This window comes from Oxyura jamaicensis (assembly GCF_011077185.1).
Source record: "Oxyura jamaicensis isolate SHBP4307 breed ruddy duck chromosome 20 unlocalized genomic scaffold, BPBGC_Ojam_1.0 oxy20_random_OJ106589, whole genome shotgun sequence".
In the NCBI taxonomy this organism is placed as follows: Eukaryota; Metazoa; Chordata; class Aves; order Anseriformes; family Anatidae; genus Oxyura; species Oxyura jamaicensis.
The window spans coordinates 1,832-19,026 of NW_023304562.1; positions in this window are offsets into that span (position 1 = coordinate 1,832).

A 17,195-nucleotide genomic window follows, 5' to 3' on the forward strand; every position below is an offset into this window, starting at 1 on the left:
TGAATACCTTGGGACAGGCCAGTAACCCCTCCTTGCCCCCCAGGATCCCGATAGATCCCAAACAAACCCATGGGAAGCTGCTCTGCTGCGTGCTGGTGTCACTGATCTCCATTCCCACACGTTATTATCCACAAGGTCAGGCAAAAACCTGTGGAAAGTGTTGGGATTATTTCCTCGGAGGGAGCGTAAGCAGCCTGTCAGCCCGGGTGACCTTGGGGCTTTATCTCCCATCACAGCAGTAATCTCCCCGGGCTGGAGCAGTCCCGCAGCCTCGCGGGGCAGGGAGGCAGCGAGAGGCACGGAGAAACCCACCAGGCTCCAGTGCTGGAGGAGCTGCTCAGGTCCTTGCCCCTGTCCCTGCAGCACCCTGTGGGTGTCTGGGTCTGCCAATAAAGTCCTCCCCAGAGTCCAGACCCACTTTGGGATAAATGCATCCCCATCCCTGCTGGGAAAGAGGATTCTCAGGGCATGGATGCTGCAGGGAGGGGACGGGATGGGGCTCATGGACCTCTTGCAATCCCCATTCCCCTCGAGATCTATTTTCTCCTGTATGGGAAACGTTCCTCCTTCCTCCTCATGCCTGTGATTCCTGCAGTCCGTCATCCCATCGTTCCCCCCCAGGTGCCCCAGCCCCACGGCACACGGCCCTGTGTGGTTGTGAACGTGCCAGAGCAGTGGGAACAAGAACAAGAGGTTTTCAAGCAGGGCTCTGTAAAAACGAATGAGGAAATCCTGCTCGTGTTCATATCCCCAAGCTCCACAGATCCCCCATTACTTCAGGATTTAAGGCAGAGCCTTGCTGCCTGACTCAAGGGACGTGGGAATAGGCGGAAAATGGGATTTGGAGAGCAAAGCTGCTAGCAGGGATAACCGAGAGCAGAACAAGGAACGCTGCCCGCGCCGCTGCCGCCTTCGCTGCATTTCTCACCACCAAACTGGGGACAAGAGGAGGATGGTGGCTTCGAGGAGAGTGGGACCCCTGCCTCCTGCACCCACGTCCCCACTCAGTGCGCGCCCCGAGGGGATGGGGACCCAGCAGGAGAGCGGGGCAGAGCCTGGCCCCGAGCGGCTCTTTTCTTGCAGTGACATCAATCAGTTCTGTGATCTGCTGATCTGCTCGTTGGCGTAACTGAAAAATCCATTATTACAGGATTCCGAAACAAAAATAACCAAAAAGGGGGGAAAAAATAATTCAGAAGCTGTCGTGCTTCCAAACCTTGTGCGTTGGGTCACTGCCATCTAGAGGCAGCGAAGCACCAGAAAGCATCCAAAAGCACCTGAAAGCACCCAGGCTTTGCACAGCACCCAGGGGCCACACCGCCCAGGCATTTTGGGGGAAGAGACCCTAGTGCCGCAGTGGGGACACTACGTCGTGCCCCTGCACCCCACCCCGGCCCCGCAGAGCTCCTGGGGTCAGGGGCACACGGGCTGGACACGAGATGAGGCACAGCCCCGGCACGCAGCCGGCCTGCGAGCACGCAAGCTCCAGTAACAGAGCAGCCAGCCGCTGCCTCGGGGCAGAGGAATATTTCAGCATTTCATTTTCATCCCAAATTAGACTGAAACAGCTAAATAGGATTTTTTCCCCCCCCCCCCCACTAATGGAAAATTCAGGAAAAGTATTAAATGAGAAAGTGAGATGAGAAAATATCAAATGCTGCCCACCAGTGGGGTCCAGGCTTGGGCTGCGCCTCCCTGTGCCAGCCGATTTTGCAATTGTTTGAGCTGTGCTTTGACCCTCTGAACTAGGTTAAAGACTTGGAGATGATCTCCACTTCCTTGCTGACCCCGTGCAGGTCCTGCACCGTCCCTTCCTGACAAAGCCCAGCACACCTGCACCAGGCGAGCTCCAGTTCCGCTTCTTTTATCGGCGTTAGTTCCTACCTCCGGGTGCTGCACGGCTGCGAAGGAAGCTGTCCCCACCTGGGAACATTCCTGCATCAATCGCACGGCGTTTGCTCCTGCAAAGAAACGGCCCCCAAAGACAGGCTGTGCTCTTTGATGAAGATCTGACTTTCCTTTTGGCGTGGTTTTCTTTGACACAAAGGAAAGCCTTTGTCTGACGAAGTCTTTGCTGACAACACCTGCAGGGAAAAGGGGCCAGGGAGGATGAAACGTGGCCCCTTTTCACCTTACGTTAATTTCTTGCATTTTGACTTGTGCCATCTCGCCCGCTTCATGTACTGCAACCTAGGGATGAATCGGGCACTGGTGAGCTCACATAACCCCAAATCGTGCCAAGTGAACCCTCCACAATCCCCCAAAGGGAACGCAGAAGCTCCAGTGACTTTGGAGCTGGGAAAGCAATCGGAAATCAAAAGGTTCTGGGACTCAGTAATCACCATAGCAGGGCTTTATTAAGCAAATTATTACCAAGCAAGTAAATAAACCAGCAGGAATCAAAGCGATGATCAATAGCACAGCTCAATGCGGGGCAGCCTGTGCACGCGTGAGCCTGTAGAGCCACTGCCACCACCAGTAAAACAATAACCCCAAACAATAACCCCCCAAACAGGGGGCAGCCATTCCCTCGGGATGCTTTCTCACCCGGGGGAACGTCTCCCACCTCTGCACAGGTCCCATTTGACAGCAGCGACCTCACCTTGTGGCCGGGCAGGGGCTTTGCTGCTCAGTGCACATGCTGCCCACCAGCAACAAGCAGCCCTCTGCGGTGATGTATGGGGCCGATGGCAATCAGACCCCCGATATCTGTTAATAAAGCACAGCAGAAGCAAGAGACACCTATCTACACCAGCAGGGATACATCGCCGCCTGCCCTGACACCTGGGATTTACCTGCTTGCCTTGAAGGGGCTGCATTACTCCCAGGGGCAGCACAGAACCATGGTGCCAAGCTTGGCTCTGTGCAACTCCTGCTCTGTGCCCACAGGAGCAGCCCCCATGGGGACCCAGCTTCCCACCTCCTCCTTCTCACATTTCTTTTTGCAAAGCCGACCCACGGTGGCGATCCCAACAGCAGAGGGCCGCTCGTTGCCCAACACGTCCCAAATTTCCCGCTGCACCAGCCCGGCCATAGTCAGCTTTGGGTTATCGCAGCCTCCTAAAGCACCAGGCACAGACAACATCCCATCCGTTACCGACTGCCTGGATCTCCCCAGTCACGCAGGTGCTTCCCCCCAGCAACCCACCACCAATTATCAGGAAGTGAAAAGAAAAAAGGAGGAGAAAAAAAAGTTAGCACGAAGCAGGTGAAAACCAGACGTTGTCAAAACCAGCAGCTGGCGGCTGCATTTCCTCAGCAGCACGAGGACGAGAGGATAGGCAGAGAAGTCAGACAGCAGTGGATTTACACTGGCTGGCACCGAGGACATCCTCCCTGGTGCATGCAGGAGCACGGGAACCTGCAGGGCCGGCTCTTCTTCCATCACATCCCCCTGGGTGGCCCCAGCTGACAGCGCGTGACCGGCTCTTGCTGCCCCTGTGGAGGTGAAACAATCTGCTACAGACTTGGAAAGGGAGCACAAAAAGGCGAAAGATGCCAAATATTTCCTTAGCATCTTCCCACCTCTGTGCACGGGGACAAGCCAGGGGGGGCGTGCGGCCAGCCTTGACTTTTCAAAGCATGCTGCAAAGATCCTGGAAATCAGAGATGGCTGGTTTTCAGCAGTCCTTGTTCCACTTAATTTGGGGTTTAAACAACCTTGCAGGAGGGTTTTCATCAGTCCGATTGCCTCAAGTGGTAAAACTCAGGTCATGCAGTAGAGAAACAGGGTCCAAAAATAACTGCAGCAGCCAGAGAACAGCACTAGGCTAACGAGCATCTTTCGGAGCTGCCTGGCAGTTTTGCACTTGCTGCACGTTGGCCCCAGTGGCCAGGTTTTGTGTGCTACACCCTCCACGTGCCTGAATCCAGGTGCAATGTGACAGAGAGCAGGTCCCCCAGGTACCAGCACGGCTCATGGCCTCCCTAGCAAGATACACACACATGGGGAATTTCAGTACGCGATGCCCTGGAGCAGCATTGCCCCCCAGCTCCCACCGTGGTGCTCCAGCAGCCTCCAGGGAGGGACAGAGCACGGAGCAGCAGCCCCTGCCCCCGGGGTTTGCAGCACGCCCGAGCTCACGCTGCCAGCTCTGCTGAACGGACTTCGTTTTTTGTTTGCTTTTACCAACCTTCACGTGTCTGGACACAAGGGCTGGGATTTATAGCTCGCACACGGTACAGTATGAAATCTCTGCATCTTCCTGTTTAAGATATTTGCAATCACGATGTGTGATCTGCCCTGTAATTAAATGGTGGTGCCAAGGAGACTGATAGAGGGGAAGCAATTTCCTAGAAGCTGGGAGAGCCCAGCCAACCTCCCGGTCTCTGCTCCCAAGGATGCAGCACGGCCCCTGCCTGCACCACTCTGCGCATCGCCCTGCTCTGCCATCACACCAGCCCAGGCCGAACCCAGGCAGCAATGCTCCTGCTCCTGATGCATCTGATTTATGGCATGCAGGGAGGAGGGGGAAATCAAAGCAGCGGGTCTGCTCAGGGCCAAGCCTGGCAGCAGCAGCTGCATTGCCCCATGCACATCTGCCCAGCTGGCCCCATCCCACCAGCAGGAGGGCAGGGAGCCTTAAAACAGACCTTTTCCAGCAACCCTGCACGCACACGAAGCTTCCCACAAACCTGGCTGAATCTGCTGTGCGCTGCTGGCTGCCCTGTCCTTGCTGCTGCCCAATTCCAGCTCCCCTGTAACCCCAGCTGAGCTCCAGGTGCAAGCCACCGCGCTGTACTGCGCTGTACCCCCCACCTCAGAAGACGTCACTTCTGCCGCTAGCCTTCGGGTCTCCAAATTCCCAAGCAACTGAAGCACGCCGCAGCTCAGGGCTCTCCTGAAACATTCTGCCACCCTGCCTTTGCCCCTGCCATCCCCAAAGCCCGTGCCTTTTTCCGAGCAGACGAGGGAATTTGGGCAGTTTGAGGCTACGCAGGAGCCCCGAGGCTGCAGGACGTGTGCTGCACTGACGGGACCTCGCACATCCTCTTGGAGCACCTGCATCTTCCTGACTTTGGAGAGCAAATTTTGGACATTGAAAATGCAGCAAAGCTAGCTGGGGTCTTTTTTGTGCCTTCCTAGCTCACTTGACCACTGTTTCCTTTCAAAGCAAGCCATAGAGCCAAAAGCATTCCCTTTAATGCACTTGATAGGGGTTTGATGCCAGTGGTGGGCTCTTTCATCTGCCGCTCCCTCAGAAAAGGATGCAGATAGAGAGATTAAAGGAGAGGGAAGCCTGGTGTCCGTAAGCCCCACGCTGAGACCTGCTGGCTCCCGGGTCTCTGAGTCAGGCTGGCTGGCAGTGGGGAGAAGCAGAGCCTCCTACAGAAGGGTTGGTGGTGAAACAAAGAACCAGCGCTTCTGGTGAAAAGGGAAAAGAAAAAAAAAATCTGTTTTGACTTGGAAATCTTTTACTATTGTAAGTGAAACAGCAAGGTAAATACATTTCATCTAGGTTTCATCATTACAACTCAGTCTGACATTTACATTGTATTAAAATTTTAATATTAATAGGATACTGCTATATAATGTTTAATAGGTATCTATTTAATATTTTTTTCTAAGCTAACATTTCACATGCTAAAATCCGAGTGGCAAAATCCCCTTGCTCCATTAGAGAAGAAAGCAGCCGGCACCAGTTAAGATCCACCTGACGCCAGCGAGGCTCAGCACCAAATACAACCCAACAAACCGCACTGACACCGGTAACATTTGTGAGAGCATCTCAAGGGCTCTTGACCGACCTGTACCAGAGAAGGGACTGGGAGAAAACGGCTCTGCCCAGCCCCAGGGCCACCCCAGGACACAAAGCAGCACCCTGCAGGCCCCCGGGGGGACCGGAGCCCACCACGGGCACCCATCGGCACCGGGTGCTGGCTCTGAATTGCAACGGAGATGGAGATTCATGAGGCTGTGCCTGGATTTCAAAGCAGCTCCCCTTAACAGGGCTTTGTCTGGATGCCGCAGCCATATAACAGGGCCCCCTATTAAATCAGGGGTGTTTAATAGGATCTGATGGCTGTGCATGTATCTAATTGGACCTAATCTTTATAATCCTCCTTTCCTCACCCTCTCCCAACCTCTCCGCTTTGCCACTCTCCCTCCCTGCAGCACCAAGAGCCTGCTCCCCAGCTGCAGAGGGGACGGGGCTGTCCTGGAGCCACCCCCAGCTGGAGACATCCCCGCTGATCCCTGGGGGCATTCCCCCCAGCTCCCCGCCGCACGTCCTCACTGCCCTGCAGGACTTCGCCCAGCCCTGGACGGGCCCCAGGACACAGGCACAGCCTGGGGGAAAAGGCAGGGAAAGTGCAAAGTGCTGGCTCCCACCAGGAGCTGAGGCGTTCAGCTTCAGGGATCTGTAACCGAACGGCTGGAGCAGCATTCCTTTTGCCTTGTCCTTTGTCAAAAGGGAACATGCACGTGTATTTTTAAAACAACCCTCCTTTGCCACATGCAGGTCGGAGGAACCAGTGTCTCTTTCAAGCAAAGCAGCAATAAAGGCGTGTTCAGAGTCCCTACAAGAGCTCTGAAGGTTCCCATGCCCATTCCCTACCCCTTGGCTGGGACCTGTGCACCAGAGGGGCACGGGAGGCTCCTCAGCTCCAGCCACAGAACCGCTGCCCCGCGGCATTCCCAGGAGCACAGGGAGGACAACCCTGCAATTCCTGCTTGTGTCTTCCACACACACGCATTCCCATACACTGTTTTCTAAGGAATACGAGCCTGAGTCTTCCTGCACCGCCTGAGCACGAGGACATCTCCAGCCCAGCCCCTCTGGTGGCCAAAGCAGCCTCCTCCAGAAGCAAGCAGCCTCCCGCTGCCCACCTCCCCACCACCAGGGGTCCCGCAGAATTAATTCACATGGTTTATTTGCAGCTGAATCAAGCTCTGGCACTGCCCTAAGATTTATGCTCCACGCAGGCCTTAATGACAGACAGTGGGGTTGGAAGGTTAGAGAAGCAATATTTCCAGAATTTGCATAAAACAAGGGCATTTCATAATTTAGCTGATGCAGATTCGGATAAGATGAAATTGTTGGCCATTTTATAATTAGATGGCTAATCATAAAATAACCTTTACGAGTCATCAAAAACCATTATTACAGAAATTAATTCCTGCTCCGTATCAAATGTATTTTACCCTCGTCCTTGAGGATCAGAGGCAATAACTGAAGATCTTTTCAGCAGGACTCGTTCTGCAGCCAGCCCCACGTCGTTACAGTATTTTACGGATCACAAATGCTTAATCAATAACGCAGCACTTTTGGGAACGATGCTCTTGCTCTTGTCTTTCTGTGGCTGGAATTGTTTGGCCGGCTGCTCACAAATCTTTTGACAGGGATTCATTGTTTTGGAGATACCCTTGTCTGCTCTGCAGGGTAGATCCATCAGCTGAGCTCCGTGAGCGGGAAGTTTATTGGGGTAGAAAGAGACGTCCTGGCAAGCGGCTGGAGTCACTGCTCCAGGTTCGCTGCTCGACTCGGCAGGTTAATGAACGGCCCCGGGGAGCCATTAAGAATGCCACATCTGGCAGATCACTCCTCTGGGGAAGGAAAACAAAGCCGAGGCATCCCATCCCACACCGCACACCAGCTTTCCTCCATGGGTGTTGTCCCGACTCCCAGTGTCCCGTTAGAAGGGCGGATGCGTTGCTCCATGGGTAGAGCAGGGGGTCCTCAGCTCCCCTCACGGCACCTACGTCTCCACTACAACCCCATGAAGCAGCTCACGAAAAAACCCTTCACTAACACTTGGAGAAACCCAGGCCAGCCCTGTCCACAAACGCACACGGAGCGTCAGCAGCATCCACACCTTGGGGTCCCGCTGCCACCCTCATCCCCACAGCAGCAGCAGAAAATGGTTGGCCATCTCTGCCCCCAGGGGCAAAGCTACAGCCGTGCTCTGTGGGGCAGCCCCTGCCCAGCACAGGGGGCAAGCAACGTCCTCGGCAATCATCTGCAGAAAATGCAGAACCACCTAGGTCCTGCCCTCTCTGTTACATTTCCCACACTCCTTTGTAAGAGGAATTATCTACTGCAGGCCCCCCCCCTTGATTTATGTGCGAGTCCTTTGCAGGTGTACTCACCTTTTTTGACGTTGTCATGTGAGTAAACTTCGAACCTGCTCAGCCTCATGGAAGGAGAGGGAGGCGAAGAGCAAGCATCAAACAAATCAGAAGAGATTTACACCACTGGTCTCTGAGGCTCAGCAGCTCTTCTGGGACATGAGATGGCACCAACTTCTCAGCTGCCACCAATTCCCCCTACAACGCATCAATGAGGCGATTCACACAACAATGTGACGTTTAGGGAGCTGGGTCAGCTCACCCAAAAGTAATCATTTACCTGAATAAGCAAAGGTCTTTATTGTGGCCTAAATAAGAGGGATTGAATAAGCTGGAGCAGCTAGGAAAGAAGAGGATTAAGTCTATAACCTTCATAAAGAAGAAATAAACCTGAAAAAAAAAAAAAAAAAAACACCTTAAGGAAACAGATCATGCATCACTTACTGCAACCTCTCTGCCTACATCTGTGCACTGCAGCTCAGACACGTGACCCTCTTCTAAACCTGGTGCTAATCCTAAAAGCCTAAAAATTGTTGACCCATCACTATTAATTAGCTCAGTTACCAAAACATACAAGATGATCATGCTATTAATTCCTGTACATCTACTGCATCGCCGCCTGGGGCTGAGGAGCTGGGCAGAAGACTGCCGGAGGCTTTCCCTCCCATGCCCCATCAGCACCCCCAGGAATCAGCCGCTCCCTGGGGCCAGAACTGCAGCTTGGGTGCTGCCACATCTGCAGCACAGGATAGCACATCACCGTGGCAGGAAAGCAATAAACACGGTTATAGAAGAAACTTGTGATTATTCAGAAGCGCGTGTGGGCAGAAGCAAGCCCTACATGACAGAAAAGCACTTCAGCAACTGCGGCAGAGCTTTTACGATCTTGCAATTCCATATTTTCCCAGCTTTGCTTCTGGAAACTAATTTCCTTTTTTCTGAGGTGACAACACACCCATCCCTCTCCACCTCATCTCACCCAAGGGAGAAGCCCCAGGGGTCGAGCAGGCAGATGCAAAGCTGGTCTGGAAGGTTGTCCCACCTGCACCAGGCTCTGTCACGCAGCCCTGTCCCCATGGGAAGCTCCCCAGCATGTGTGGGGCCACTTTTCACCCCGGGGTCCGAGGCTGCCTGCCAGCCCAGGCAGGCTGGTGCTGCGTTTGGTTCGCATTACTCACGGTCCGGGTGATAACGGAGCACTTTGGGTGACAATGCAGTGTTACTGGAGACAGCTCCCTGACACCACCCCTGGGGCATGATTCCTGAACAAAGCTATTCAGGATTTCAAGGACAGCGTTTTCCAAGCACTTCCACCAAGACGCTTGCAGAAGCCCTGTGTGCCGGCCTTTAGCTGAGGATGGGGGCGAGAAAGGACAGATTTAGTTGGTTCCTTACCAGTGATGTCCAAAATGACTTTTATTTTTTGTCTTTTCAGGGGGAGGACCAACACTCTACTTATCCTCAGAAACAGCAGCTTTGCCTTCCTCCCCTTTGCTGGCTGGTGCAGAGCTGAAGCCCTGTGTCCGTACTGAGCCACTTTGCTGCACTCTCACCAGCTTCCCACCACAACCTTTGGTCATCTCCACCTCCCCATGGCCTTCTGACGTCCTGGCATCACCCTTGTCCCACAGGCATGGCCCCGAGGGTGGGAGAGGAAAGCAGCCAGCCCAGAGCCAGATGGGCACTGATAAAACTCCAGTCCGAGATGAGATAAGGGAGAGAGATGGGGAAAGCTTCATGTTTCATTACAGCTGGTTCTGCCAACAGAGATCAGAGGCCTAGCAGTTCTCCAGCCGACCACAGAACACTCCAAAACACCCATGAGACACAGATTGACTGATTAATTAAGCAAAAAGAGGGGCCCTCTCCCCTTACGTTATCTTGAAAACACCTCTCCAGGTCATCTACACACCCAGAAAAAACAACGGAAGTAACAAGACACACATTTTATGCTTAAGTGCATCTTTCCTAATATAATCACCAAGTGCAAACACCTTGCCTCTAACACAAAGCCAGAGCGAATTGTCTGGGGACAAGCAGCAGATCTGTCACCAGATCTGGGACCAAGGACCCAGGGAGGATCTCAGAAGCCACCGACATTTGCAGCCCAGCACCTCGAGGTGAGCCGAGAGCAGCACGTGGCAGCACCCACCCACCCCTGAGCCTCCAGTTCCACGTCCTCCCTCCGGGTGCCTGGGGGTAGACAGGAGGAGTACAGGGAAGAAATCAGATCTCGAGGCCTTCTGCCATGCATCATGCTGAGAGGCACAAGCCTGAGACACCCAAAGCCAGAGCTGCTTGTCTTTGCCATACACAATTCTTGACTTTTAACTAAGGTCGTCAACACAGAAGAGCTTTTGGCAGAGGACATAGGATACAGCACCCCACTGTGACCAGAGCCTCAGGGACTGGCCACCCCTGCACCCTCCAACAAGACCTTTTCTTTGGCTTAAGCTCAAGGCGAACCATGCTGGAACAGCAGAAATTACCTCAATAAACATCTGGGGCCAGGAGCAAGCCATGAGCAGACATCGCCACCTGCAAGGGGGTTGGATGCCAAAGCGGAGGAGGGCTGGGTTCTGCGGGGGTTTGAGGGGGCACATACCAGCAGTGCCAGTCCAGAGGAAAGAGCTTTATAGGAACATAGCTGATGGGATGGGAAAAACAAGAGCCATCCATTCCAGCCCAGACAGAGGACAGGCATTGGCAGTCATCAGACCCAGGTCCTCAGCCCATATACAACGGGCTCCTGGGCACATCACATATATAACTGCACACAGCTGTGCAGGCACAAAGGGGGAGGCAAGCCAGAGCCCTGCCAGGGCTGCTCACAAGCAACTCTGTAAAAGTAATAAGAATTTTTTAAAAAATAAAGCTTCTCAGAGCTCTCAGAGTTCTCAGACCCAGAAGCAAGCCAGATGCAGCCAGCCCACCCCAAAATACCAGCAGCACCAGCACAAAGCCCAGCCACTGCCGAGGTCTCCCATTCACACAGGGCAGCAGCCATCACGGTCAGTCTTCATTTTATGCCCAAAACCCCCAGAAGGACGTCCTCAAAAGCAACCCAGGGGTACAGCCCTGCTGCCAGTACCACTGCTCACTCTGGAGGTGCCCCAGGCCTCTCACCAGCCTCCAGACCCATGGGCAAGGAGAGGCCGTGCCAGAGGCTCCCAAGTGGTAATTCGGGCAAGGCAAGGGCATTCCTCACAACCTCCTCCTGGGGACATGGACCGACTTCGAAATAAGCCGTGGCAGAGCCCACTGTCCCCAGTTCCTGACCTGCCCCGGGCTGTGCTCCCATTCCCCCCGTGAGCCCCTTCCTCCCGTGCTCGCAGAAGGCCCGGGGGGGCAGCGCTCTCGCTTTCACAGCCAGGCATTTGTAAGGTGTTCGTGCTGCAGTCTGGGCCTCACCTCCCTGTTTTATGTCTAATCTCAGTTTCATGGAGCTCAGGCAATTCTTTCAAGGCTCCCGTGAATGATCTTTATCCCTTTTGCAGCTCATTCCAATTCTGTGAATAAAATCCCTGGGTGGCCCTGGAAGAAGAAGAGAAAAAAAAGATGACATTTGAAATGAAATAAAAAGCAGAAAACAGAACATATTTTTTGGAAGAAAACTCACAACCCTAAATCTAGCAAGCTATAAACAAGCATGCTTGGCATTTGTGGATCCCCAAACCCTTTGTAGGGAGGGGTAGAAATATATAAATAAATAAGATAAATGGGTCTATCTGCATTTCATAGGCAAAGGGAGTGTGGTCCTAACCAGGGAAAGACCCCCTGGTCTAAGTGACCTCAGCAGGGCAAAGGCAGCCTCCTTTGTATCGCATCTCCTTTCGGGGCAACGGTGAGGCAAGACCGGGTGGCTGTTCTGGGAGGTGGAACAGGGGCTCTCTTATCAATTCCCAGGACAAGGAGAAAATATCATCCCACCTGACACCTACAGCAGAACACTTATCTCACACAAAAGCACTCAAAGCGGAGATCCTGAGCTGCACCTCCCTAGCAGGTGACTAAGAGCCATTTACACCTCTTCTCCAGGCTGGGAGCAACCAACTTCATATCAGATTTTGGAGTATTCCTTCTATTCTTGGTCCACGAGTTCCTCCAGCAGGAATGGCCGTCCCACCAGAGTGCTGAGTGCTCATCCACCAGCCGGCATCCTCAGCCTGCTCTTCTTCACCTCCTCAGCTCCTTGGGTCAATCCGACTCTCCATCCAAGTCATCAGATGCATTTGGTCGGAAGGGAAGGCAAATACCTGTCCTCATTGCCCAAAGCAACTCTGAAATTCAGGTCACTCTCCCCTTTGTTCGCTGGCGGGGGGCAGAAACCATCTCACACCCACAGAGCTACCGGCACATGTGGCTTACAGCCTGGCCCCAGCTCCTCCCAGGCTTCCCTGAAAAGAAGCTTGGCATCAAGAAAGAAGGAGAAAAAGGCATTCCTCCTTGCAGGGAAGGGTGCTGTGCTCCCCTCGGCTTAATGCAGAGTGTTTTCTTGCAGTCCTGGGAGCAGAGAGGGGTCCTGCACCCTCTGGGCTGGGAATCACGTCTGCTGGAGGCAGCCAGGAGCAGGAGGGAGCTGTGGGGCAGGATCCGGCCCCGGGCGGGAGGGCTCTGGAGGGCAGCGGCTGCAGGGATTATTAGACAGAAATTAATCTGTAAGGAAAACTTAGCAACAGTTAGAAGAAATATTGATTTTGTGTTTGTCCGCTTCTGCAGGGCCTGAGAAATGGCAGATTCAGCCAGCAACTGGGGCTGTTTGGGCTTAATTCAAACCCTGATTTACACTAACGCTGGGAATAGACGAGTGCATCAGCCGAATTGAATCTAAAATTATTACTTTTTCCCTCCCCCCTCCCACCCCTTTATCTAGTGCTTTCGGGCAGATCTGACACCGATTTGGTGCCCGTTACCTGCCGCACAGTCACAGCTAGCAGCCCTCGTTTCTCCAGCGCCACAGACCCTAACCCCACAGCCGGGGTCTCCCTGGCACAGGCACTCCCCCAGCGCCATCTGCTGCTGCCCGTGCCCCCAGGCCCCCGCTGTGACAGCTTTGCAAATGCAGGGTGGTAAAAACACAGCTTTACAAGACGGAGTTCACCCTTGAGATCCAGAAAGCAGCAGACACAGAGCTGGCTCTGCTCACTGCCATGATTACGGGTGGCGGTGCCACAAGGCACTGGGACAGCGAGGTGCTGCCCACCTCTTCACCCAACGCACAAGTAACACATTTACAGCCGTGGGGGGGGCGCGCCCCCCCCATCAACACTAAAGCAGCCTCCTTATGAAGAAAAATATGTATTTATGCATGTAAAGCCCATCTGCTGCGTGCCCATCAGCGCCCAGCGGATGGCACCCAGGCTCTCTGGCAGCGCTCACCTCTGCAGCCGCATGGAGCTCATCCTGCGGGCACTTGTGCTGAGGTTTGTCATGGCAGGGGCTTCCAATAGCCCCAAGTTTCTCTTTTCTAGTGTTTTCCAAATGAAAACACGTTTCTTCACTGTGATCCCTTCGGTTTCCACAGAAAACCGAACGTTTCCCTGACGTTGCACCATTTTTAAAGTTCTGCATTATTCTCAACTAGCAGAGATGAGAAATTGCGGTTTCCTTGGTCCAGAGACAGGGGGAAAGAAACTGCACTTTGTTGCAAAGCACAATTCGTTTCCTGTCCGGTTACAGCCAGCCTTAACTCGAGTGGTCTCCAGCTCTCTCAAAATCCAGGAGCTACTCAGCCGATCCTCAGCAGGGATCTCCCAGCCTAAAGCTGTCATTTTAATTTTCTAAGCCTCTAAACCCACAGGTTAGTGTCAAAAAAAAAAAAAAAAAGGAAAAAAAAGAAAAGCACATGGGAAATAACATCAATAAATAACCCAAGCAGGGCAGGAGGAGAAGCACAGCGCTGCTTTGAGTGATCCCTGGGGCCGAAGCAGTGCGATGCTGAATCCCGCCGCCCGCCCAGCTCCCCCCCTGCTGCCCCCAGGCTTTTTCCCATTGCAAGATCCCATTTGGGGTCTAACACAGCCGCCCTTCCTGCAGCCACTGGAGGTGTGAAAGTCAGATTTAGCCATCGATAGGACTTTTTATCTTTTTTCCCCCTCCAACGCCAGGGTAATTCAGCCCTGCCCAGGCTCCACGGGTGCAGAGATCAGCACGGAGTTCAGGCTCTGTGTCAGCACCGCATCTGCTGTGTACTTGCATAAAATGTAATTCCTTTGGTTACAGGTAATACCTGGAAGAGGAAAAAAGACCCTTTGCACCCCTCCTCATCTGCACGCAGAGATGAGCTCTCTGCAAGCAGCACGTTGTGCCAGGCCCCCCTACCCAAGGTGCTGCTCGCTGCACCATCAGCGCAGGACAAACCGCGACACCCCCAGCCGGCAGGAACCAGGCCTGGACCTCAGAGCCCTTTGGTGGACACCGGCATCCATGGGCCATGCTGCCCACCCAGGCACCACCCAGGCCAATCCCCAAAAGACCCTGGCAATTAAAAGTCTTACTGCCCTCTTTTTCCTCCTTACCCTGATATTTTTGCTCTCCTTGGCTTTTCCAGGGCTTGTCCTGGCTGGATGCGATGTCCTGGCGGCGGTCCGAGCACTGTCGTCACCCCAGGAGCGCCAGCTCTGGTATTCCCCTCTCACCCGCTACAATCAATCCCTTTTCCGTGCCTGGACTCGAACAAGGGTGGCATCCGCCTCAAGTCAGGAACGCAAAACCCAAAGCAAATACACAGCTGGAAAAAAAAACCCTCAGCGCCCTGCGGTCTTTACATCCTCCCAGGCAGTAGGGCTGCAGAGGGAAGAAATCCCCTCCAGCACCACGCCTCCGGGACACTGCCTTCCTGGCCTTTCGTTTAAAGCTGAATTCAATCTGCAGGTCTCTGTGAATGACGGTCGTGTGGCCCAGGGTGGTCTCACTGTGGCAGACGTCGAAGGGACAGCAGCCCTGGGGACGCTGCTGTGGCCAGGGTCGCGGGACGGAGGAATTCCCACCTCCGCAGCCGCCATGCCCAGAGCTGCCCCGGTGGGCCCAGGCAGCCAGGGGGGAGTTGTACTGTTTTTTACTGGAAATAAACCGGAGCATCTGAATTAAAGCAAGTCTGGCTTTTTTTCCCCAGCTGCTCAGCAGTGGCCCCAGGTCCAAGGATGTCCAAGGCGGTTTGGGAACATCCACACAAGGAGCTCCCTTTTCCAATTAAAAGCTAATTGTCTCTTTACTCGTTAACCATGCTAGCTTTACTCATTTTCCTCTCTATTTTCCATCCCTTGATCTTTCTTAATAAGCCATCTGCAAAGCAGGACACCCAGCTCCATTTGGATTTACAGCGTTAGGGTAGCAGTTAATACTTCTCAGCCTCATAATCCTTTAATTTAGGGGCAGCTCTGAAATGAACGCGCCAGGTTCGTGCACTGATTCATCCTGCAGTGGCGGCTGGCAGCGCCCACTCTCAGCTCACATCAGCGCAGGAAAGCAAATGCAATTTTTTTTTTTTTATATATTGTTTTAAAATACACCCAGTACAGGAATGAGCAAGACCTCTAAATCCAGAGAGCAGCGTCCTCTGTTCCTGCAGAGGAAAGCCAAAATCCATTCGGAGGTGCCAGAGCTCTGGCCATGCAGCACTCGTCAGGACAAGGCAGTCCTCACGGAGAGCAGTTTTGTGGATGATCTCCATCAAATTCACAGTGCCAAGGGCTCGAAAGAAAATAAGAATCAGCTTGGGATGTGTCCAAGACAATTAGGAAAAAAATATCTGGGAGATGCCCAAAGGCTGCTTCTCCCCTCACCCCCCAAGCCAAACAGGGATGGATGGTTTTATGATGATTTCTCTTAAAATAACAAGAAAATTCAAACAGCTACAGCCAGGCTTTCAGACAAGTGGTCCCAGCCGTATTTCCAAAGCAAACATTGCAGCACTGAGAAACAGAAATAAAAATGACTTCATGGATTTGCTTTGGCCCAGAGCTTGTAGAAATGAAAAATGAGCCGGGCTCCGAAAACTCCCTTGTTTCCCAGGATCCAAGGTTTTATTAACAAGTTTGTCAGCAAGGATTTTTTGGCTCTGTATTTCCAATGTCAACGACAGCCTAAAACAAGATGTACACAGCACTCCCCTGTTTTTCCAGCCTGCAAAGGGACTACGGAGAGTGCCCCTGCTAAAGAGGGGAGGGGGTGCGTGGACACCCTTGCTCTGCTGCCATCCACCCAAGGCACGTCTGCCACGAGGCCGCTGCTGGCTGCCAAAGGACAGCACATCACAAGAGACCCACCGGCACTCTCACAGAGCTGTTCGTGTGCCAGTCTGAGAATCGAGCTGCTCTTCAGTCTTTCCAGCAGCTTCCCTCTGCAGTTGTGTGCTGCTCTCATTGCTGTGTTTCATCCTTGGCTACATCAAAAGAAAATTCACTGCAACGGCTGCACCCACACGGCTCCGGCCCCTGAAGGAAGGACAGAAGAGGCTCTGCCCCACCAGGTGCTCCGCATGCTGTTCTCCAGCCCATGCTCCCTGCAGCCTCTGTCCACTCTTTCACCTTCCCATAAAGTAGCAAAATATATTCCTAAATGGATGAAACTACTGGGGGAGAGAAGCAGCCATCCTTTCTCCCCCACGTGGGGAGAAATCCCACAGGAAACAGCTCCCACACAAAAATGTGTTTCTGCTATCTTGGCTTTCCTGCCTCTGTAACAAGCCCTGAGCCTTTCTGCTCGTCAGTTGACCTCGGCCTACCTCAAACATCACATGTAACAGAATCACAGAATTTTCTAGGTTGGAAGAGACCTCAAGATCATCAAGTCCAACCTCTGACCTAACACTAACAGTCCCCACTAAACCATATCCCTAAGCTCTACATCTAAACGTCTTTTAAAGACCTCCAGGGATGGGGACTCCACCACTTCCCTGGGCAGCCCGTTCCAGTGTCTAACAACCCTTTCAGTAAAGAAGCTCTTCCTAACATCCAACCTAAAACTCCCCTGGTGCAACTTAAGCCCATTCCCCCTCGTCCTGTCACCAGGCACGTGGGAGAACAGACCAACCCCCACCTCGCTACAGCCTCCCTTGAGGTACCTGTAGAGAGCGATAAGGTCACCCCTGAGCCTCCTTTTCTCCAGGCTGAACAGTCCCAGCTCC